A 15,047-nucleotide genomic window follows, 5' to 3' on the forward strand; every position below is an offset into this window, starting at 1 on the left:
TCAATGACAGGGGGGTGATCACCCATATAGACTCCCTGATCACCCCCCTGTCACTGATCACCCCCCCTGTAAGGCTCCATTCAGACATCCGCATGATTTTTTACGGATCCATGGATACATGTATCGGATCCACAGAACGCATGCGGACGTCTGAATGGAGCCTTACAGGGGGGTTATCAATGACAGGGGGTGATCAGGGTAATCAGGGTGATCACCCCCCTGTCACTGATCACCCCCCCTGTAAAGCTCCATTCAGACATCCGCATGATTTTTTACGGATCCATGGATACATGGATCGGATCCACAGAACGCATGCGGACGTCTGAATGGAGCCTTACAGGGGGGTTATCAATGACAGGGGGTGATCAGGGTAATCAGGGTGATCACCCCCCTGTCACTGATCACCCCCCCTGTAAGGCTCCATTCAGACATCCGCATGATTTTTTACGGATCCATGGATACATGGATCGGATCCACAAAACGCATGCGGACGTCTGAATGGAGCCTTACAGGGGGGTTATCAATGACAGGGGGTGATCAGGGTAATCAGGGTGATCACCCCCCTGTCACTGATCACCCCCCCTGTAAAGCTCCATTCAGACATCCGCATGATTTTTTACGGATCCATGGATACATGTATCGGATCCACAGAACGCATGCGGACAACTGAATGGAGCCTTACAGGGGGGTTATCAATGACAGGGGGTGATCAGGGTAATCAGGGTGATCACCCCCCTGTCACTGATCACCCCCCCTGTAAGGCTCCATTCAGACATCCGCATGATTTTTTACGGATCCATAGATACATGGATCGGATCCACAAAACGCATGCGGACGTCTGAATGGAGCCTTACAGGGGGGTTATCAATGACAGGGGGTGATCAGGGTAATCAGGGTGATCACCCCCCTGTCACTGATCACCCCCCCTGTAAGGCTCCATTCAGACATCCGCATGTGTTTTGTGGATCCGATCCATGTATCCATGGATCCGTAAAAAATCATGCGGATGTCTGAATGGAGCCTTACAGGGGGGGTGATCAATGACAGGGGGTGATCAGGGAGTGTATATGGGTGATCACCCGCCTGTCATTGATCACCCCCCTGTCATTGATCACCCCCCTGTAAGGCTCCATTCAGACATCCGCATGATTTTTTACGGATCCATGGATCGGATGCACAAAACGCATGCTGACGTCTGAATGGAGCCTTACAGGGGGGTTATCAATGACAGGGGGTGATCAGGGTAATCAGGGTGATCACCCCCCTGTCACTGATCACCCCCCCTGTAAGGCTCCATTCAGACATCCGCATGATTTTTTACGGATCCATGGATCCATGGATCGGATCCACAAAACGCATGCGGACGTCTGAATGGAGCCTTACAGGGGGGTTATCAATGACAGGGGGTGATCAGGGTAATCAGGGTGATCACCCCCCTGTCACTGATCACCCCCCCTGTAAGGCTCCATTCAGACATCCGCATGATTTTTTACGGATCCATGGATACATGGATCGGATCCACAAAACGCATGCTGACGTCTGAATGGAGCCTTACAGGGGGGTTATCAATGACAGGGGGTGATCAGGGTAATCACCCCCCTGTCACTGATCACCCCCCTTGTAAGGTTCCATTCAGACATCCGCATGATTTTTTACGGATCCATGGATCGGATCCACAAAACGCATGCGGACGTCTGAATGGAGCCTTACAGGGGGGTTATCAATGACAGGGGGGTGATCAGGGAGTGTATATGGGTGATCACCCGCCTGTCATTGATCACCCCCTGTAAGGCTCCATTCAGACGTCCGCATGTGTTTTGCGGATCCGATCCATGTATCCATGGATCCGTAAAAATCATGCGGACGTCTGAATGGAGCCTTACAGGGAAGTGATCAATGACAGGGGGTGATCAGGGAGTGTATATGGGTGATCACCCGCCTGTCATTGATCACCCCCCTGTAAGGCTCCATTCAGACGTCCGTATGCTTTTTGCGGATCCGATCCATGTATCCGTGGATCCGTAAAAATCATACGGACGTCTGAACGGAGCCTGACAGGGGGGGTGATCAATGACAGGGCGGTGATCAATGACAGGGGGGTGATCAGGGAGTTTATATGGGGTGATCAGGGGTTTATAAGGGGTTAATAAGTGACGGGGGGGGGGGGGTGTAGTGTAGTGTTTGGTGCGACTGTACTGACCTACCTGAGTCCTCTGGTGGTCGATCCTAACAAAAGGGACCACCAGAGGACCAGGTAGGAGGTATATTAGACGCTGTTATGAAAACAGCGTCTAATATACCTGTTAGGGGTTAAAAAATTCGGATCTCCAGCCTGCCAGCGAGCGATCGCCGCTGGCAGGCTGGAGATCCACTCGCTTACCTTCCGTTCCTGTGAGCGCGCGCGCCTGTGTGCGCGCGTTCACAGGAAATCTCGGCTCACGCGAGATGACGCCAATCGGCGTTAGTGTGACCTGGCAGCGCCGCAGCATTGACGCCTTTCGGCGTTAGTGTGACGGCAGAAGGTTAACTAGATAATCCATTTAGGACTATTTATTGCTGGATTACCAGGATTTCTCAACCACTAGGTGCTGGATTAAACATGCATTCATGTATTAAAGGGGCTGTCTTACTTTAGCAAATAGAATTTATTATGTAGAGGGAGTTACGGTAATAGAAGACACTTACTAATGTATTGTTATTATCCATATTGCTTCCTTTGCTGGCTGGATTCATTATTCCATCACATTATACACTGCTCGTTTCCATGGTGGCCAGGACTGTGGGAGCGCACATAGGCCTGTGCTTTTTCCTATAGTGTGCAAGCATGACCACTACTGATTGATTGTAGCGTGGTCGTAACTATGGAAATGAGCAGTGTATAATGTAATGGAAAAATGAATCCAGCCAGCAAAGGAAGCAATATGGATAATAACAATACACTAGTAAGTGCCTTGTATTAACTTCAGCTGCATGATAAATGCTATTTGCTGAAGTGGGACAACTAATGTACTGCACTCTTACACTATGGGACATTGTGCTTCTTCTTTTGACTCCCAGAAAAAAAAAAAATTGTTGACCAAAGGTGTAACAATTATTATTAAAAATGGGAACATAAATAGTAATAAAAATAAGTCCCATTTGAACACAGTTTTACAGGTTACAGAATTATATAAATTATAAACTATAATTATATATGCACATGGAAAGTAGAGTCCTATCTTGTACTGATCCTGAATTACAGCTTGCATTATAGTTCAGAGCTTCACTTTTGATTCTTCAGGCTTCAGAGCGGAAATCTCACAGCACCCTCAGTTGTTTTTTAGTGACTTACCAGAGCCTGATGTGATGTTTTGCATCAATGACAAGACTTATATTTATACCAGTTGTCCGATGTAGGAAAAATTGAGGCTATTCATACAAATTCGTCCGACAGCTTTATCTCCCAACCCTTCCATACACATGCCGATCATGCATGTCTCCTGAAAGCGGAGAGGGGGGAAAGTCACTGCCAGATACCTCCGGCAGCAGTTTATCACCCCAAGAAAAAAGGACCAGGGTGTTGAAATGTAATGTCCGATCCTTATTCCCTCTATACACTGGGAGAGTGCCAAAAAGTCCCCATACACATTAAATGGTCGGCCAGTCCAATCGAAATGTAATGAGTATGGCCAGCTGCCTCCGTCTGCATTAATATGATCGGATCCGTTCAGAACGGATCCGATAAGATGTGATGCCCACAAATAATGAATGATTATGAGGATAATTGCTGCATGTTAATGAAGCTCTACTGTGGCTCCTCAGGCAGGCAATGACAGGGAATGATCGCTTCGCTCCTGATCATATATTAGGCTGCGGCGCAATTGCACAGTAGAGCATTTTAATGAGGAGTCAGAACTAATGCATAGAAAATTTGAAGAAAAAGGATATGTAATAAATAAACTAGAGCACATTAAGGAAAATTTAAAGAAAATGGATTGTGATATTTTATTACAAACTAAACCACAGGGTATGAAAACAGAGGTTTTGAATAAAAAAAGATGATGGATCCCTAAAAACTCCCATAATTACACAATACAGTGAAAAAGAAGGAGACTTTAAGCTGATTATTAAAAGACATTGGGGCATACTCAAACAAGATAAAGTGATAGGAGAAAAAAATTCCACCGTACCCCACCTTCGCTTTTAAAAAAGCACATAATTTAGCCAGCCTGGTAGCGCCCTCTATTGGCAGAAACCAAACGGGAAGAAATAATAGGGATAAGGGTAAAAATATTGATATAGCAGGATTTTTCCTGTGTAAAATGTGCAACTGCTGGATAGTGAAAAACACAACTAGGATTGGAGAAATCAGGGATGGACAAGAGTCACATAATATTAAGGATAAAATAACATGCACCACAAAAGGATTTCATAAAATGTCCATGCAATAAAATATATATAGGCCGCACTAAAAAGGCACTTAAAATAAGGATAGGAGAGCATATTAAAAATATACAGAAAAAATATCATCCCTTATCTCGCCATTATGCGGAACACCATGGGGGTCGTTTTGAGGGCTCATCATTTGGAGGCATTGAAAAAGTAAAAAAGGACATTAGAGGTGGGGATTATATTTAAAAAAATGCCCCATTGCGAAAGTCAATGGATATATAAACTTAACAGCTAAGAAATTGAATTATTTGCCTTTTATTAGACATGTACAAATGATCCACTCAAAAATAACCATCATATAAATAAATTACTTAAATATCTATAGCGACACCCTTATATAGCCTATCTCTATTAGAGATTGTTAGAATAACAACAAGGATGGCAATCAAAGGGTTAAAGGTTAGCCTCTACCCTGTGCACAAGTAACCATGGGAACGGAACACCTACATAAGGAGGAGAATTAGCATACGTACCTATCCCTGACGAAGAAACACGAGTGTTTCTAAACGCGTTGGATGTTTTTTTTTCCCTGAAGGCACCCGTACCCTCAGGTGTGACGTCACACAGGATCCGTTCTTGGACTTGCTTTCTTCGGCTTTCCTGCGCTTATGCCAGCTACCGGCCGGAGTGGCGCGCGCAGAAGATGGGAGGCGAAAGGACAGAGCAAGCTAATCACCACGAGGATAATAGATAAAGGTAGAAGAGAAAAGAGGAAAAAAGGACTTTGGACAGGATACGCATATTGGAGGCAACTGACAGCATACCATCCCAGGTGAGGACGCTGCATATATAGATTGCATTATATCACATTGTATCATTAGGTCTCACCTTTGTAGCACCCGAGGGACGGGATCCAATCAACCTGGCAGTTTCTATTTAGATCACTATTGTGTAGTCCAGGCAGGGCTTACAATCGGAACCCAGCAGCGGCCCCTGGGATCATTCCCAAGGCGTTATCAGACACCTAGGTTGCAAAGAGTAGCGGCAGCGCAGGAGTACCCGTCTCCATTCTCAAGAATAGAACATGCTCTATATGTTTTGCGGGGCCGAGGAACGGAACTACGGATGTAAACAGAAGACATTGTTCTGTCCACATGTTTTGCAGCCGCATTGAAATGAATGGGTCCACACCCGTTCTGCAAAATTCATACGGTCGTGCAGGGGAGCACCCAGGAAAATGTGGCATGTGTAGTGCGCTGTGCTAATTCAATTTTTCAAAGCCCCCTTTATATTTCAAACTGCAGGGACGGGGTGTAGTGTGTTGCGCTGATTCTTTTACTTGGCAATTCTAAAAGCTCTGCAGGAAAACATTTTTTTTTGGGCCCGCCCATTATTAAAAGCCCCTCCTACATATAATAGGCCACTCCCAACAAACACTGTACAGCTGACATTCTATAGTTGCGGCCTGTCTCTACACATCATACGGAGAGGGGGGGGAGGTCTGTCCTGGCTGCACTGCCTGCTTCACATCATACAATAGACAGCAGGCTGCAGCCAGGAAGCTCCTCCGCTCTCCTCCCTCCCCAGATCCTGCTCAAGGCTTGTGGTTCCCCCTACCATCTGCCACCCGCCCGTGGCCTGCTGCCCCCCTTGGCCGTCCTCACCCAGCTCTGAATCCTCCTTCTGCAAATGGCAGGGGAAGGAGCCGAAGCATCTCCTCTCCTACATAGCACCTCATACCTCTTACATCCAGTGATGTCACCTTTGTTGTAGACGTTCTCTTTCCTCATCTTCTCCATTCAGACCAGACCGCCGTGATGATTTTTCAGCCATCTCCCGTCTCTGCAGAGATTGACAAACAGACATTAGTTTCCCACATTTCCATCATCTTCACATCTTCTGAACACCCTTTCCTGCCACCCCCAATACTGTGCCCGCTGTGCCCCCAATACTATACTGCAGAAACAGTCCCCCTGGAAATACTAATACCACACAGATAGTGCCCCAATACTGTGCCCGCTGTGCCCCCAATACTATACTGCAGAAACAGTCCCCCTGGAAATACTACCACACAGATAGTGCCCCAATACTGTGCCCCCGCTGTGCCCCCAATAGTATACTGCAGAAACAGTCCCCCTGGAAATACTGCTACCACACAGATAGTGCCCCCTTCAACAATTATTGGCACACAGTGCTCTAAAAAAATAACTGCGCCCAGACACTACTAGTATAAAGATAATGTCCCCCAAAAATTATTGTACCCCCGCTTAGTACCCGCTGTTGAGCTAATGTCCCCATAATGTATGCCAGTATAAAATACTCCTATATAGTGCCCCAGTAAATGCCCTCGTAGTGCTCCTCTCCCCTTCCCCATAGTGTCGCCCATAATATGCCAGTAAAAAATGCCCCAAGTGCCACCATATGCCCCAATAGTGCTCCTTTCCCCCATAGTGCCTACCATAATGTGCCAGTAAAAAAATGCCCCCTTAGTGCCACCAGATGCAATAATGCCCCCATAATGTGCCAATAAGAATAAAGGCCCCTTTAGAGCCCCCACTTCCCCTTAGTGCCCCCAAATAATGCCCCTATAGTGCCACCAGATGCCACATAGTGCCATTCTCCCCTATAGTGCCCCCCATAATGTGTAAAAAAAAGCCCCTTTAGAGCCCCCATAGTGCTCCTCTCCCCCATGGTGCCCCCCAAATAATGCCGCCATAGTGCCGCTCTCCCCTTTACTGCCCCCCCATAGTGCCGTTCTCCCCTTTACTGCCCCCATAGTGCCTTTTTCCCATTTACTGCCCCCCATAGTGCCGTTCTCCCCTTTACTGCCCCCCATAGTGCCGTTCTCCCCTTTAGTGCCCCCCCATAGTGCTGTTCTCCCCTTTAGTGCCCCCCATAGTGCCGTTCTCCCCTTTAGTGCCCCCATAGTGTCGTTCTCCCCTTTAGTGCCCCCATAGTGCCGTTCTCCCCTTTAGTGCCCCCATAGTGCAGTTCTCCCCTTTAGTGCCCCCATAGTGCCCCCATAGTGCCGTTCTCCCCTTTAGTGCCCCCATAGTGCCGTTCTCCCCTTTAGTGCCCCCATAGTGCAGTTCTCCCCTTTAGTGCCCCCATAGTGCCCCCATAGTGCCGTTCTCCCCTTTAGTGCAGTTCTCCCCTTTAGTGCCCCCATAGTGCAGTTCTCCCCTTTAGTGCCCCCATAGTGCCATTCTCCCCTTTAGTGCCCCCATAGTGCAGTTCTCCCCTTTAGTGCCCCCATAGTGCAGTTCTCCCCTTTAGTGCCCCCATAGTGCAGTTCTCCCCTTTAGTGCCCCCATAGTGCAGTTCTCCCCTTTACTGCCCCCATAGTTCCGTTCTCCCCTTTAGTGCCCCCATAGTGCAGTTCTCCCCTTTAGTGCCCCCATAGTGCAGTTCTCCCCTTTAGTGCCCCCATAGTGCCGTTCTCCCCTTTAGTGCCCCCATAGTGCCATTCTCCCCTTTAGTGCCCCCATAGTGCAGTTTTCCCCTTTAGTGCCCCCATAGTGCAGTTCTCCCCTTTAGTGCCCCCATAGTGCAGTTCTCCCCTTTAGTGCCCCCATAGTGCCATTCTCCCCTTTAGTGCCCCCATAGTGCAGTTCTCCCCTTTAGTGCCCCCATAGTGCCCCCATAGTGCCGTTCTCCCCTTTAGTGCCCCCATAGTGCCGTTCTCCCCTTTAGTGCCCCCATAGTGCAGTTCTCCCCTTTAGTGCCCCCATAGTGCCCCCATAGTGCCGTTCTCCCCTTTAGTGCAGTTCTCCCCTTTAGTGCCCCCATAGTGCAGTTCTCCCCTTTAGTGCCCCCATAGTGCCATTCTCCCCTTTAGTGCCCCCATAGTGCAGTTCTCCCCTTTAGTGCCCCCATAGTGCAGTTCTCCCCTTTAGTGCCCCCATAGTGCAGTTCTCCCCTTTACTGCCCCCATAGTGCCGTTCTCCCCTTTAGTGCCCCCATAGTGCAGTTCTCCCCTTTAGTGCCCCCATAGTGCAGTTCTCCCCTTTAGTGCCCCCATAGTGCCGTTCTCCCCTTTAGTGCCCCCATAGTGCCCCCATAGTGCAGTTCTCCCCTTTAGTGCCCCCATAGTGCAGTTCTCCCCTTTAGTGCCCCCATAGTGCAGTTCTCCCCTTTAGTGCCCCCATAGTGCAGTTCTCCCCTTTAGTGCCCCCATAGTGCCGTTCTCCCCTTTAGTGCCCCCATAGTGCCGTTCTCCCCTTTAGTGCCCCATAGTGCAGTTCTCCCCTTTAGTGCCCCCATAGTGCAGTTCTCCCCTTTACTGCCCCCATAGTGCCGTTCTCCCCTTTAGTGCCCCCATAGTGCAGTTCTCCCCTTTAGTGCCCCCATAGTGCAGTTCTCCCCTTTACTGCCCCCATAGTGCCGTTCTCCCCTTTAGTGCCCCCATAGTGCAGTTCTCCCCTTTAGTGCCCCCATAGTGCAGTTCTCCCCTTTAGTGCCCCCATAGTGCCGTTCTCCCCTTTAGTGCCCCCATAGTGCAGTTCTCCCCTTTAGTGCCCCCATAGTGCAGTTCTCCCCTTTAGTGCCCCCATAGTGCAGTTCTCCCCTTTACTGCCCCCATAGTGCCGTTCTCCCCTTTAGTGCCCCCATAGTGCAGTTCTCCCCTTTAGTGCCCCCATAGTGCAGTTCTCCCCCTTTAGTGCCCCCATAGTGCAGTTCTCCCCTTTAGTGCCCCCATAGTGCAGTTCTCCCCTTTAGTGCCCCCATAGTGCCGTTCTCCCCTTTAGTGCCCCCATAGTGCAGTTCTCCCCTTTAGTGCCCCCATAGTGCAGTTCTCCTCTTTAGTGCCCCCATAGTGCAGTTCTCCCCTTTAGTGCCCCCATAGTGCAGTTCTCCCCTTTAGTGCCCCCATAGTGCAGTTCTCCCCTTTAGTGCCCCCATAGTGCAGTTCTCCCCTTTAGTGCCCCCATAGTGCAGTTCTCCCCTTTAGTGCCCCCATAGTGCAGTTCTCCCCTTTAGTGCCCCCATAGTGCAGTTCTCCCCTTTAGTGCCCCCATAGTGCAGTTCTCCCCTTTAGTGCCCCCATAGTGCCAGCTCCCCCCCCCCTCAAAAAATAAATAAATAAATAAATACACCGATACTTACCAGCAGCGATGCGATGCAGCCTCTTCCGGCCCGTGTCCCTGCTGTGTGCTGCCCGGCTCAGGCGGCGCGATGATTACGTAATCGCGCCGCCAGAGCCGGCCTCTGATAGGCTGCAGGCATTAGTGTCTGCGGCCTATCAGAAGAACAGGGGAGGGACACACCTCTCCCTCCCCTGCCGCAGCACAGATATGGAGATGAGCGCTTCCACAATGGAAGCGCTCATCTCCTACTGCCCCTTCGGCCCCCCCCCCCCCCCCCCCCACCACTGCAATTACATCCAGGGCCGCGCCGCCTGTGGTGATCGGCGGTGCGGCCCTGAAGGATTAAAAAATTAAAATTTTGGCTGGTTGTTCTAGGGGGGGTCCAGACCCGCTGGACTCCCCCTGTGGGTGCGCCACTGCGGTCGTGTGAATGATCCCTTAGGACACTATAAAACTGATGACAGATTGCCTTTAAGTCTGGATCAGTACAAGATAAGCAAAAGTATGAGGCAGATTTACTAAAAGTGGCATACGTTACAATGTCTAACATTATGAATAACGTAAGACAAGTTTACTATTCTGGCTCATGTACCTATTGTAAATACTGCATCAGATTTATGATAGAATTCTGTCTGTGTGCCAAAAAAATGTGTCCGTGCACAAAAAGTCTAAGTTTACACCACCGAAGAGTTTTAGCACATTTTTGGAGCACAAAGCCTCATTTAGGCCATGCACCCTAGGAAAGCTTCACCCCGTTCCCACAAAGCCATTCCCCTTGTTGGACGAAAAAAAAAGCTTAGAAGAGTGCAGACCGGTTAGTAAATGCGATGCAAAGCATGCACATCAGTTTATTGACGCAAACTGTGCCAAAATTGGCATATTTTTATTAGTAAATTTACTTTAAGTAACGCAACTATTTATGTATATAAATATAAACTGCATAATGATATTGATAGGGGCATGGCCTGAATGGGCTTTGCACCTCATGGTGCCATTGAGACATATGGTTTTATTGGTTTGGGTTTTCTGCCCCCCCTCGTTGTGTCTCTGATTATTTCTCCTCAGGTGAAGTAAGCCAGCTGGATACCGGGCAGCTTCAGGATTGGTCAGTCTAGCTGAAGGGTCAGTGATTGTTATTGGTTAGATCTGTTGCTGTCCGGTTGCTGGGCCTTGTTCTATTTTTATCTAGGAGCTGGATTGGTTAGCGATGCGGTGCGGCGGGAAAGCTACCTATTTAAGAAGGTATCGTACCTGTGGAGATCAGCCCGCCCTCCCTGCATATTTGTTGCGGTCTTTGTTTCATTTTGGGGGGGTTAGTCGCTCAGAATTCTGGGTGGACTTAAATTATTTCAGTAAATGGACTTTAATATTATTCAATATGGTTTTATATTGGTTTAAAGTGGTTGAGTTATGTAACCCCCAAGAATTTTATAAAGACCGCGGCCTTTTCATCCATTTGAAGTGTGTGTTGTATTATTAATTAGTTAAAAGGTTATTGTTGAATATGGCACCATCAAAAGTAGTGATACAATCATCAAACTGATGTGGTTTCCAACTACACATAATACTGCAACCGCTGACATTTGTGCTAGATATGTACATAAAAGAAAGAGGAAGTCAGTATGGTTTACGAGGAAGTGGCAGCCGTTACCATGTCTAATAAAACTGTACATTAAAATACAGAGGTAGACAGAAATGAGACAAGCTACGGCGTGATAAAGTAAGACAAGGCAAATGAAGACGATTTCTGATGGATGAAGAAAACCTATGTTTAAAAGAGAACCGGCCTGGTAATCCGCTGATCACTTCGGCTTCAGCTTCTCTATTCCTCAAGTCCTATCAGATAACAGTCTGCATATAAGATGCTATATGTGTCATCCACTGATTCCCCCATAACAGTGCCATCCACAGATTCCCCCATAACAGTGCCATCCACAGATTCCCCCATAACAGTGCCATCCACAGATGCCCCCATAACAGTGCCATCCACAAATGCCCCCATAACAGTGCCATCCAAAGATGCCCCCATAACAGTGCCATCCAAAGATGCCCCCATAACAGTGTCATCCACAGATTCCCCATAACAGTGTAAGACACAGATCCCCCATAATAGTGTAATCCACAGATCACCATTAGTTCAAAACCCACCAAAAGCACACCTTTTGGTTCAAAATATTTTTTCTCTTATTTTCTTCCTTAAAAACCTAGGTGCGTCTTATGGGCCAGTGCCGGTCTTATAGCGCGAAAAATAAGATGTTCGTTTTTTAGAATATTCATAATTTTTTTAATCTGAAGTGAACAGTCATTGGCCCAAAAGCACATTAAGCAGGGAGGAATTATTTTTTTAGATGGAAAAAATGATGAATATTCTAAAAAATGAATATATAGCACTATAGAATATAGTGCTATATATTTGTTTTTAGAATATTCGTCAATTTTTTCCATCTGAAAAAAAATAATGATTCCTCCCTGCTTCTTGCTTGTGGGCCAATGAGTCATTGGCCCACAAGCAACTTAAACAGGGAGGAATCCTGACTTCAGATGGAAAAAAATAACGAATATTCTAAAAAACAAATATATAGCACTATATTCTATATAGTGTATATATTCATTTTTAAAATATTCATCATTTTTTTCTATCTGAAGTCTTGATTCCTCCCTGCTTAAGTTGCTTGTGGCCCAACGGCTCATTGGCCCACAAGCAAGAAGCAGGGAGGAATCATGTTTTCAGATGGAAAAAAATGCCAAATATTTGATATAACGAATATATAGCACTGTATTCTAAATATTCGCGAATTTGCGATAAATATTCGTAATTAGAATATTAACGCTAAACACTATTTGTAGTATTAATATACAATATTTAGCACACTGTTAATAGAATTCATTTTACATGGTCATGTTCCTAATTTCATTATCTACTAAGGCTTTAAAGGGTTATCCAATCTGTATAATGACCCTTAGAATTTCCGGCCCCTCCTCTAGAGCATACTTACCTGCTCCCCGGTACCCTCATACCTCCAGATCCCTGCACGGCTGCCCTGCTATTGGCTGCTTCCTTCCCTCCATACAGCAGTGGCTTCAAAGCGCAATTTCAGGCATCAGTAAGGAAGTATGGAGATAGGTTGGATAGCTGCAACATAGTACTTGTGGGTGTAGAAGTCCACTATCAGGTCTAGACTTTAGCTTTAACTTGCCTAGTAGTAGTCTTAGGTGATGGGTGCCTGGGCTGTAGTCACTCACTTTACAGCAGTGTCTATTATGCAGGCGTTCAGCTGTCTGGTCTCTCAAGCGTTTTCTTGAGGCTTGTTTAGGAAGATTCTCTGTTGAGAATATCTTCCAGGAGCAGGAGCTTGGCAGTATGCTACCTCTCCTTACTGTATCTCAACAGCAACTCCCCCTCCTACCAAGTAGGGCGGAACAGGGCAGTTAGCCCTGTTCCTGTCAACAATTTTCCAACCATACCTCTTGCTGGAAGGTACAGCCAAATAACATACAATCAGGGCCAGTACAAGGATTTTTGCCAGCACAAGCAAAGCTACATTTTGGCACGTTTTCATAAGCATTTATGTTTTTTACTTTTAAGAATTTGTCTAAACCCTTTTTGAAACTGTCCACTGTTCCTGCTGTGACCACGTCCTGAGGAAGTCTATTCCACAGATTCACAGTTCTTGCAGTAAAAAAGCTATGACGCTTCTGGAGACTGAACTTTTTCTTCTCCAGTCGGAGACAGCGCCCCCTTGTCTTTTGAGCACTTTTTACATAGAACAGCTTTTCGCTGTATTTTTTGTATGGCCCATTTATATACTTGTACAGGTTAATCATGTCCCCCCTTAGACTTCTCTTCTCAAGACTAAATAAATTCAATTATTTTAATCTTTCTTCATAACTAAGACCCTCCATGTCCATCAGCCCTCCATGTCACATTTCTCTTCCCTCCATGTCACATTTCTCTCCCTTCTTTTTACATAATCCCCTCTGTCACATCACCCCATGTCACATTTCTCCCCCTCCATGTCACATTTCACCCCCTCACTGTCACATTTCTCCCCCTCAAGGCCTCAATGTCACATTTTTCCCCCTCCATGTCAAATCACCCATGTTACATCAGCCCTCCATGTCACATTTCTACCCCTACTTGTCACATTTCACCCCTTCAATGTCACATTTCTTCCCCTTCAAACCATGTCTTCATAAGCATTTATGTTTTTTACTTTTAAGAATTCGTCTAAACCCTTTTTGAAACTGTCCACTGTTCCTGCTGTGACCACGTCCTGAGGAAGTCTATTCCACAGATTCACAGTTCTTGCAGTAAAAAAGCTATGACGCTTCTGGAGACTGAACTTTTTCTTCTCCAGTCGGAGACAGCGCCCCCTTGTCTTTTGAGCACTTTTTACATAGAACAGCTTTTCGCTGTATTTTTTGTATGGCCCATTTATATACTTGTACAGGTTAATCATGTCCCCCCTTAGACTTCTCTTCTCAAGACTAAATAAATTCAATTATTTTAATCTTTCTTCATAACTAAGACCCTCCATGTCCATCAGCCCTCCATGTCACATTTCTCTTCCCTCCATGTCACATTTCTCTCCCTTCTTTTTACATAATCCCCTCTGTCACATCACCCCATGTCACATTTCTCCCCCTCCATGTCACATTTCACCCCCTCACTGTCACATTTCTCCCCCTCAAGGCCTCAATGTCACATTTTTCCCCCTCCATGTCAAATCACCCATGTTACATCAGCCCTCCATGTCACATTTCTACCCCTACTTGTCACATTTCACCCCTTCAATGTCACATTTCTTCCCCTTCAAACCATGTCACATCACCCCCTTCGTGTCACATCATGATCACATCATTACCCCCTATTGTGTCACATTTCAGTCCCCCCCATGGCACATCACCCCCCCCCCCGGCCGGCCCTGGCCCCATCCCCATGTCACAGACTACAGACATTGTCCCCCCTCCCATCATGTCACGGTCACCAATTTTTTTTAAAACATTTATGCTGTGCACTCTGACGCTACTGCCTCATCATTGATCACCTACCCACCTGTCCTGCTGCTACGGCAATCTGGATGTGTGTGAGTCAGACTTACAGACACAGTCAGCTCCAGTCCCTGCTGCCACCCGCCGCCACTGCGCCACTCGCCAGTCACACCCCCCTGGCCTGAACCCGTGACTGTGTTGCCGTGCTGCCGGGCCCGTGCTGCTCTGTGAGTGAGGGCCGAGGCTGCGCGGCGCTCCCAGGCTAGGTAACATCAGTATGAGGGTTTAGTAAGACCGCAGAGTGCACCTGTCTTTGTAAAAGTTATTGTTATTTTGTTTTATTGCTTATCACATCCACACATTTGCTATCCTGTGAAGGATGTCTATTGTGGTACTTGTGGTCCGCTATGGGCATCCTCTATTGTATGCATTTTTGCTAGGGATTGCCATTAGCAGCGGATCACAAGTGCAGGATCTGCCCCCCGGTATAGATGCACCACTGCATATGGGGTTGAGCACTTCCTGCTTTTTAATATCACGCCAATTTGTAGTTTACTTCCACAGATCTGGCCACATGGGGGAGAGGTCTGCCTGAAA

The sequence above is a fragment of the Bufo gargarizans genome, chromosome 1 (genome assembly GCF_014858855.1).
Source record: "Bufo gargarizans isolate SCDJY-AF-19 chromosome 1, ASM1485885v1, whole genome shotgun sequence".
In the NCBI taxonomy this organism is placed as follows: domain Eukaryota; kingdom Metazoa; phylum Chordata; class Amphibia; order Anura; family Bufonidae; genus Bufo; species Bufo gargarizans.